The sequence below is a fragment of the Oncorhynchus keta genome, chromosome 4 (genome assembly GCF_023373465.1).
Source record: "Oncorhynchus keta strain PuntledgeMale-10-30-2019 chromosome 4, Oket_V2, whole genome shotgun sequence".
NCBI lineage: Eukaryota > Metazoa > Chordata > Actinopteri > Salmoniformes > Salmonidae > Oncorhynchus > Oncorhynchus keta.
Genome location: NC_068424.1, coordinates 902,926 through 914,083, shown reverse-complemented (window position 1 = coordinate 914,083; position 11,158 = coordinate 902,926).

The following is an 11,158-nucleotide window of genomic DNA, read 5'->3' as shown; positions in this document are numbered from 1 at the left end:
AGAGTCAGTGAGAGAGGGATTGAGAAATAGAGAGAGAAAGAGAGAGTCAGTGAGAGAGGGAATGAAAAATAGAGAGAGAAAGAGAGTCAGTGAGAGAGGGATTGAGAAATAGAGAGAGAAAGAGAGAGTCAGTGAGAGAGGGAATGAGAAATAGAGAGAAATAGAGAGTCAGTGAGAGAGGGAATGAAAAATAGAGAGAGAAAGAGAGAGTCAGTGAGAGAGGGATTGAGCAATAGAGAGAAAGAGAGAGTCAGTGAGAGAGGGAATGAGAAATAGAGAGAGAAAGAGAGAGTCAGTGAGAGAGGGATTGAGAAATAGAGAGAGAAAGAGAGAGTCAGTGAGAGAGGGAATGAGAAATAGAGAGAGAAAGAGAGAGTCAGTGAGAGAGGGAATGAGAAATAGAGAGAAATAGAGAGTCAGTGAGAGAGGGAATGAGAAATAGAGAGAAAGAGAGAGTCAGTGAGAGAGGGAATGAGAAATAGAGAGAAAGAGAGAGTCAGTGAGAGAGGGAATGAGAAATAGAGAGAGAAAGAGAGAGTCAGTGAGAGAGGGAATGAAAAATAGAGAGAAAGAGAGAGTCAGTGAGAGAGGGAATGAGAAATAGAGAGAAAGAGAGAGTCAGTGAGAGAGGGAATGAGAAATAGAGAGAAAGAGAGAGTCAGTGAGAGAGGGAATGAGAAATAGAGAGAGAAAGAGAGAGTCAGTGAGAGAGGGAATGAGAAATAGAGAGAGAAAGAGAGAGTCAGTGAGAGAGGGAATGAGAAATCAGGGAAAGAGGAGTCAGTGGGAATGAGAAATGAGAGAAAGAGGGTCAGTGAGAGAGGGAATGAGAAATAGAGAGAATTTGAGAGTCAGTGAGAGAGGGAATGAGAAATAGAGGACGTGACAGTCAGTGAGAAAGTAATGAGACATGGAGAACCTCAGAGTCAGTGAGAGAGGGAATAACATAGGAGAAAGAGAGAGTCAGTGAGAGAGGGAATTGCATGAGAGAACCAATCACAGATCTACTGTCTGAGGATTCATTGTGGGTTTAACCAATTCTCAGGGGATCTACTAGGGTCTGGCTTTCAGCCAATGAGGAATCAATCCCAGATTTGGGTCCGGCAGCAGTAACACAGGACGTGACAGCCATAGAGTAAAGTACTATCTCCATGGCAGCACCTCATGTCTGACTGTAGAAAATAACTGGGCCACAGATCTACTGTCTATCTATTGCATGGGAACCAATCACAGATCTACTGTCTGTCTATCTATTGCATGAGAACCAATCACAGATCTACTGTCTGTCTATCTATTGCATGGGAACCAATCACAGATCTACTGTCTGTCTATTGCATGGGAACCAATCACAGATCTACTGTCTGTCTATTGCATGGGAACCAATCACAGATCTACTGTCTGTTTATTGCATGGGAACCAATCACAGATCTACGGTCTGTTTATTGCATGGGAACCAATCACAGATCTACTGTCTGTCTATTGCATGGGAACCAATCACAGATCTACTGTCTGTCTATCTATTGCATGGGAACCAATCACAGATCTACGGTCTGTTTATTGCATGGGAACCAATCACAGATCTACTGTCTGTCTATCTATTGCATGGGAACCAATCACAGATCTACTGTCTGTTTATTGCATGGGAACCAATCACAGATCTACTGTCTATCTATTGCATGGGAACCAATCACAGATCTACTGTCTATCTATTGCATGGGAACCAATCACAGATCTACTGTCTATCTATTGCATGGGAACCAATCACAGATCTACTGTCTATCTATTGCATGGGAACCAATCACAGATCTACTGTCTGTCTATCTATTGCATGAGAACCAATCACAGATCTACTGTCTGTCTATTGCATGGGAACCAATCACAGATCTACTGTCTGTCTATTGCATGGGAACCAATCACAGATCTACTGTCTGTCTATCTATTGCATGGGAACCAATCACAGATCTACTGTCTGTCTATTGCATGGAACCAATCACAGATCTACTGTCTGTCTATCTATTGCATGAGAACCAATCACAGATCTACTGTCTGTCTATCTATTGCATGGGAACCAATCACAGATCTACTGTCTGTTTATTGCATGGGAACCAATCACAGATCTACTGTCTGTCTTTATTGCATGGGAACCAATCACAGATCTACTGTCTGTTTATTGCATGGAAACCAATCACAGATCTACTGTCTGTTTATTGCATGAGAACCAATCACAGATCTACTGTCTGTCTATCTATTGCATAAGAACCAATCACAGATCTACTGTCTGTTTATTGCATGGGAACCAATCCCAGATCTACTGTCTGTTTATTGCATGGGAACCAATCACAGATCTACTGTCTGTTTATTGCATGGGAACCAATCACAGATCTACTGTCTGTTTATTGCATGAGAACCAATCACAGATCTACTGTCTGTTTATTGCATGAGAACCAATCACAGATCTACTGTCTGTCTATCTATTGCATGGGAACCAATCCCAGATCTACGGTCTGTTTATTGCATGGGAACCAATCACAGATCTACTGTCTGTTTATTGCATGGGAACCAATCCCAGATCTACTGTCTGTTTATTGCATGGGAACCAATCACAGATCTACTGTCTGTTTATTGCATGGGAACCAATCACAGATCTACTGTCTGTTTATTGCATGGGAACCAATCACAGATCTACTGTCTGTTTATTGCATGGGAACCAATCACAGATCTACTGTCTGTTTATTGCATGGGAACCAATCACAGATCCATGTTTGTATTGTTTTTTTTAAACTAGGCAAGTCAGTTAAGAACAAATTCTTATTTACAATGATGGCCTACTGCAGGGAACAGGGGGCTGGGATAAAAAAAAAAAACATTATAGGACAAAACGCATAACAGCACTTACAGCCGTTACCACGAGCCCATTCTCCCCAATTAAGGTGTTACCAACCCCCTGTGTTTGAAGGGGCGTCCACACACTTTTGTATATATAGTGTAGCACCTGTGCCAGCACAGATGAAACACCTTCTCAATAACAAGATGGTAACCAGCACAGGTGTAACACATGCTGACTAACGAGGTGACACCAATCGGTGTGTCCTACGTGCTAAAGTCCACCCTCAGAACATAAAAGAACGGAAAAACCAAAGTATGTAACAAATGCTTTTGACATCATGTAGAGAGCAACAATGGCTCAGCCGCGAAGTGGTAAGCCAAACAAGTACACAGAATGGGACCGCCGAGGGATGAAGTGCGTAGCGCGTAAAAAATAATCTGACCTTAGTTGCAACACTCACTACCGAGTTCCAAACTGCCTCTGGAAGTAACGTCAGCACAACAACGGTTCATTGGGAGCTTCATGAAATGGGTGTCCGTGGCCGAGCAGCTGCACACAAGCCTGAGATCACCATGTGCAATGCCAAGCGTCGGCTGTAGTGGTGTAAAGATCTTGGACTTTGGACTCTGCCATTGGACTCTGGAGCAGTGGAAACACATTCTTTGGAGTGATGAATCACGCTTCACCATCTGGCATTCCGAAGGACAAATCTGGGTTTGGCCGATGCCAGGAGACTGCTACCTGCCCCAATGCATTGTGCCAACTGTAATGTTTGGTGGATAAGAAATAATGGTCTGGGGCTGTTTTTCATGGTTCGGGCTAGGCCCCGTATTTGCAGTGAAGGGAAATCTTAACACTACAGCATACAATTACGTTCTAGACAATTCAGTGATTCCTTTGTGGCAACAGTTTGGGTAAGGTCCTTTCCTGTTTCGACATGACAATGCTCCCATGAACAAAGTGAGGTGCATAGGTAAATGGTTTGCTGAGATCGGTGTGGAAGAACTTGACTGGCTTGCACAGAGCCCTGACCTCAACCCCATCAAGCACCTTTGTGACGAATTGGAACGCTGAAAGGCCAGCGTCGGCCTAAACACCCAAATCAGTGCCTGACCTCACTAATGCTCTTGTGGCTGAATAAAATCAAGTCCCGACAGCAATGTTCCAACATCTAGTGGAAAGCCTTCCCAGAAGAGTGGAGGCTGTTTTAGCAGCAAAGGGGGGGACCAACTCCATATTAATGTCTTCCCAGAAGAGTGGAGGCTGTTATAGCGGCAAAGGGGGGACCATCTCCATATTAAAGCCTACCCAGAAGAGTGGAGGCTGTTATAGCAGCAAAGGGTGGACCAACTCCATATTAAAGCCTTCCCATAAGAGTGGATGGAGGCTGTTATAGCGGCAAAGGGGGACCAACTCCATATTAATGCCTTCCCAGAAGAGTGGAGGCTGTTATAGCAGCAAAGGGGGACCAACTCCATATTAAAGCCTTCCCAGAAGAGTGGAGGCTGTTATAGCAGCAAAGGGGGACCAACTCCATATTTAAAGCCTTCCCAGAAGAGTGGAGGCTGTTATAGTATCAAAGAGGGGTCAACTCCATTTAATGCCTTCCAGAAGAGTGGAGGCTGTTATAGTTGTCTAAAGAGGGGACAACTCCATTTAAAGTTTCCCAGAAGAGTGGAGGCTATTTTAGTTGCAGATGGGGGACAACTCCATTTTAATGCCCATGATTTCGGGAATGAAATGTTCGACAAGCAGGTGTCCAGATACTTTTGGTCATGTAGTGTATTTAAGAGTGGCTGGCCCAGTGACAGATGTGGAGGGTCAACTCCTTTAGTTGTATCTAGATGTGGAGGGTCAACTCCTTTAGTTGTCTCTAGATGTGGAGGACAACTCCTTTAGTTGTCTATAGATGTGGAGGACAACTCCTTTAGTTGTCTCTAGATGTGGAGGACAACTACTTTAGTTGTCTCTAGATGTGGAGGACAACTCCTTTAGTTGTCTCTAGATGTGGAGGACAACTATTTTAGTTGTCTCTAGATGTGGAGGACAACTCCTTTAGTTGTCTCTAGATGTGGAGGGTCATCACCTTTAGTTGTCTCTAGATGTGGAGGACAACTCCTTTAGTTGTCTCTAGATGTGGAGGGTCATCACCTTTAGTTGTCTCTAGATGTGGAGGACAACTCATTTAGTTGTCTTGATACATGTGAAGGGGCATCACCTTTAGTTGTCTCTAGATATGGAGGTCAACTCCTTTAGATGTCTTGATAGATGTGGAGGGTCAACTCCTTTAGTTGTCTTGATAGATGTGAAGGGTCATCACCTTTAGTTGTCTCTAGATGTGGGGGGTCAACTCCTTTAGTTGTCTCTAGATGTGGAGGACAACTCCTTTAGTTGTCTTGATAGATGTGGAGGACAACTGGTTTAGTTGTCTCTAGATATGGAGGACAACTCCTTTAGTTGTCTCTAGATGTGAAGGGTCAACTCCTTTAGGTGTCTGGATAGTTGATCTCCTCCATTTTGGTTTGCTTCCTGTCTTTACATTTGTGTGGGGATTTGTTTGTTTGTCTCTTCTTGGACACATTTAGTGGACACTCATGGTGGGTGTCTTTTTGGTTCAAATTGTTGTTGCTAGTCAACTCACTGGACACCCCCATTAGTGTTGCTAGTCAATTCACTGGACACCCCCATGAGTGTTGCTAGTCAACTCACTGGACACCCCCATGAGTGTTGCTAGTCAACTCACTGGACACCCCCATGCCTGTTGCTAGTCAACTCACTGGACACCCCCATGAGTGTTGCTAGTCAACTCACTGGACACCCCCATGAGTGTTGCTAGTCAACTCACTGGACACCCCCATGCCTGTTGCTAGTCAACTCACTGGACACCCCCATGACTGTTGCTAGTCAACTCACTGGACACCCCCATGACTGTTGCTAGTCAACTCACTGGACACCCCCATGACTGTTGCTAGTCAACTCACTGGACACCCCCATGCCTGTTGCTAGTCAACTCACTGGACACCCCCATGCCTGTTGCTAGTCAACTCACTGGACACCCCCATGACTGTTGCTAGTCAACTCACTGGACACTCCCAAGTCTGTTGCTATTCAACTCACTGGACACCCCCATGTCTGTTGCAAGTCAACTCACTGGACACCCCCATGCTTGTTGCTAGTCAACTCACTGGACACCCCCATGCCTGTTGCTAGTCAACTCACTGGACACCCCCATGCCTGTTGCTAGTCAACTCACTGGACACCCCCATGTCTGTTGCTAGTCAACTCACTGGACACCCCCATGCCTGTTGCTAGTCAACTCACCGGACACCCCAATGCCTGTTGCTAGTCAACTCACTGGACACCCCCATGACTGTTGCTAGTCAACTCACTGGACACCCCCATGTCTGTTGCTAGTCAACTCACTGGACACCCCATGTCTGTTGCTAGTCAACTCACTGGACACCCCCATGACTGTTGCTAGTCAACTCACTGGACACCCCCATGACTGTTGCTAGTCAACTCACTGGACACACCCATGTCTGTCTGAATCGCTCCTAGAACCCCACCTGTTTAGTTTTGGTTTGTCAGTGACACATCATTACACAGGTGCACCTTCTGCTGGGAACATTGAAAGGCCACTCTAAAATGTGCAGTTTTGGCACACAACACAAATCCACAGATGTCTCAAGTTTAAGGGAGCGTGCAATTGACATGCAGACTACAGGAATGTCCACCAGAGCTGTTGCAAGATAATTTAATGTAATTTTTTCTACCATAAGCCGCCTCCAACGTCCTTTTAGAGAATTTAGCAGAGAGTCCTCTGACAATAATAAAATAAAACCATCTAGTGTTCAGCGAAATAACAACACAATGTCAAATACAGGTCGCCGAGTCAAATAGTTGACATCCAATCACATTAACCGTTACTCTCTGACGGGAAACATTCACTCTTGCGCAGACATTTAGAAACGAAACTTGAAAAATTTGAAAAATACGCACCGGAAGTTTTTTGAGCAAGAATAAAGATGACTTTGGCAGCTCCTGGCTGACTGACGGCTCTGGCAGGTCCTGGCTGACTGACAGCTCTGGCAGGTCCTGGCTGACTGATGGCTCTGGCAGCTCCTGGCTGACTGACGGCTCAGGACAAGCTGGCGGCTCTGACGGCTCAGGACGGACTGGCGGCTCTGACGGCTCAGGACAGACTGGCGGCTCTAGCAGCTCTGGACAGAAGAGGCACACTGTAGGCGTATAACAGTCTCTATTGTATTATGACAGACCAGATAGATATACCGTCTCTATTAAAATATGACAGACCACCTAGATCTACTGTCTCTATTATATTATGACAGACCAGCTAGATCTACTGTCTCTATTATATGACAGACCAGATAGATATACCGTCTCTATTAAAATATGACAGACCACCTAGATCTACTGTCTCTATTATATTATGACAGACCAGCTAGATCTACTGTCTCTATTATATTATGACAGACCAGCTAGATCTACTGTCTCTATTATATTATGACAGACCAGATAGATCTACTGTCTCTATTGTATTATGACAGACCAGCTCGATCTACTGTTTCTATTATATTATGACAAACCAGCTAGATCTACTGTCTCTATTATAATTTTACAGACCAGCTAGATCTACTGTCTCTATTCTATTATGACAGACCAGCTAGATCTACTGTCTCTATTATATTATGACAGACCAGCTAGATCAACTGTCTCTATTATATTATGACAGACCAGCTAGATCTACTGTCTCTATTGTGTTATGACAGACCAGCTAGATCTACTGTCTCTATTATAATTTGACAGACCAGCTAGATATACTGTCTCCAGTATATTATGACAGACCATCTAGATCTACTGTCTCTTTTATATTACGACAGACCAGCTAGATCTACTGTCTCTATTATAATATGACAGACCAGCTAGATATACTGTCTCCAGTATATTATGACAGACTAGCAATATCTACTCTCTCTATTGTGTTATGACAGACCAGCTAGATCTACTTTCTCTATTATAATATGACAGACCAGCTAGATCTACTGTCTCTATTATAATATGATAGACCAGCCAGATCTGCTGTCTCTATTCTAATATGACCGACCAACTAGATCTACTGTCTCTATTGTATTATGAAAGACCAGCTAGTTCTACTTTCTCCATTATATTTTGACAGACCATCTAGATCTACTGTGTCTATTATAATATGATAGACCAGCTAGATCTACTGTCTCCATTATAATATGACAGCGCAGCTAAATTTACTGTCTCTATGTCTCTATTATATTATCACAGACCAGCTAGATCTACTGTCTCTATTATATTATGAAAGACCAGCTCGATCTACTGTCTCTATTGTATTATGACAGACTAGCTAGATCTACTATTTCTATTATATTATGACAAACCAGCGAGATCTACTGTCTCTATTATATTATAACAGCCCAGCTAGATCTACTGTCTCTATTATAATTTGACAGACCGGCTAGATCTACTGTCTCTATTATAATTTGACAGACCGGCTAGATCTACTGTCTCTATTATAATTTGACTGACCAGCTAGATCTGCTGTCTCTATTATAATATGACAGACCAGATAGATATACTGTCTCTATTTTAATATGACAGACCAGCTAGATCTACTGTCTCTATTGTATTATGACAGACCAGCTAGATCTACTGTCTCTATTGTGTTATGACAGACCAGCTAGATCTACTTTCTCTATTATAATATGACAGACCAGCTAGATCTTCTGTCTCTATTATAATATGATAGACCAGCTAGATCTGCTGTCTCTATTATAATATGACAGCCCAGCTAGATCTACTGTCTCTATTATAATATGACAGCCCAGCTAGATCTACTGTCTCCATTATATTATGACAGACCAGCTAGATCTATTCTCTCTATTGTATTACTATTTTAATATGACAGACCAGCTAGATCTACTGTCTCTATTGTATTATGACAGACCAGCTAGATCTACTGTCTCTATTTTAATATGACAGACCAGATAGATCTACTGTCTCTATTATAATTTGAAAGACCAGCTAGATATACTGTCTCCAGTATATTATGACAGACCAGCTAGATCTACTGTCTCTTTTATATTACGACAGACCAGCTAGATCTACTGTCTCTATTTTGTTATGACAGACCAGCTAGATTTTTTTTTTTTAATCTCACTTTCAAACTAGAGCTGAATATACTCTCCTGCAACCCGCATCACCCAATGTGGTACGGATCTGCTTTTTCTATACTTTACTTTAGAACCGGAACCACCATCAGAAGCTAGCCAGCTAACTAGCTACTAGCTCGTACTCAGTTAGCCATTGCTAGCGGTCTTCTAAGCTAACTAGGACACCAGCGCGACATCAACCCAGAGCATATCAGACTGCTCTTTCTCTACCACATCTCCGGATTCCTACCGCAAGCTCTGTACCTTTACACCGGATCATCGCAATCCTCGCTAGCTGCAATCCGAGTGCCTACTCCTGGCTAACGTCTCTGTCCCAAAACAAGCTACAGTTAGCCTTGAGCTAAGCCCATCTCCCGACTAGCCGAAGAGGCCCAACAATACCTCTTTTTGCCAATTGGCCTGGACCCTTTACTGCCGACACGGAGCCCCGCCGATCCATCACGACTGGTCCGCCCGACATAATCGTCCGAGGTGGTTTCAACAGGGTTGCGACATCGCCAAAGATCCATCTGCTGGCCAAGGCCCGCGAGCTTTCTGAAACGCTGTGTCTCCAGCTCACCCAGCGCACTAGAGCTCCTGTAGCATACTCCTGGGCTACAATTACCCGGGCCCACGACCGGTCTGTCGATGTCACCGCAAGAAGAGGAATAAACAGACTCACCCCATCGCGACGTCCCCCAAAGGTTAGCTCTCTAGCCCTCGCTATCTCCCTGCTTGCTAATTCGGCCTGCTAACGGCTAGCTTGTCTAGCCCGGGCCTACGAACTGTTAGCTTGTTAGCACAGGCCTGCTAACCATCTGGCTTACCGCATCCCAAACACTCTGAACCCATTTACTTTCTATCTCTCTTTGATTTTTATTTTGTTTATACCTTCCGGAAACCTGCCTCACCCACTGTGATACGGAATCGCTATCACCTTTAATTTTTATTTTATTTTTATGACACACTCAAGAACCTCCAGACGCTAACCAGCTAACTAGCTACAAGCTATTTAGTCATTGTTAGTTTTTTTTTAAAACCTGGATAACACTAGCCAGCCCAGCTTCCCTGCCCATCCACCGCTGCCCCCTGGACACTGATCTCTTGGCTACATAGCTGACGCACGCTGGACTGTCCATTAATCACGGTACTCCATTCTGCTTGTTTGTTTTATCTGTCGGCCCAGTTGCCTAGTCAACGCCATTTTACCTGCTGTTTGTTGTGCTAGCTGATTAGCCTCGCCTACTGTTTTTAGCTAGCTTTCCCAATTCAACACCTGTGATTACTGTATGCCTCGCTGTATGTCTCTCCCAAATGTCAATATGCCTTGTATACTGTTGTTCAGGTTAGTTATCATTGTTTTAGTTCACAATGGAGCCCCTAGATCCACTCTGCATACCCCTGTTACCTCCTTTGTCCCACCCCCCACACATGCGGTGACCTCACCCATTACAACCAGCATGTCCAGAGATACAACCTCTCTCATCATCACCCAGTGCCTGGGCTTACCTCCGCTGTACCCGCACCCCACCATACCCCTGTCTGCGCATTATGCCCTGAATATATTCTACCATGCCCAGAAACCTGCTCCTCTTATCCTCTGCCCCCAACGCTCTAGGCGACCAGTTTTGATAGCCTTTAGCCGCACCCTCATACTACTCCTTCTCTGTTCCGCGGGTGATGTGGAGGTAAACCCAGGCCCTGCATGTCCCCAGGTACCCTCATTTGTTGACTTCTGTGATCGAAAAAGTCTTGGTTTTATGCATGTCAACATCAGAAGCCTCCTCCCTAAGTTTGTTTTACTCACTGCTTTAGCACACTCTGCTAACCCTGATGTCCTTGCCGTGTCTGAATCCTGGCTCAGGAAGGCCACCAAAATTCAGAGATTTCCATACCCAACTATAACATCTTCCGTCAAGATAGAACTGCCAAAGGGGGCGGAGTCGCAGTCTACTGCAGAGATAGCCTGCAAAGTAATGTCATACTTTCCAGGTCCATACCCAAACAGTTTGAACTACTAATTTTGAAAATTACTCTCCAGAAACAAGTCTCTCACTGTTGCCGCCTGCTACCGACCCCGTCAGCTCCCAGCTGTGCCCTGGACACCATTTGTGAATTGATCGCCCCCATC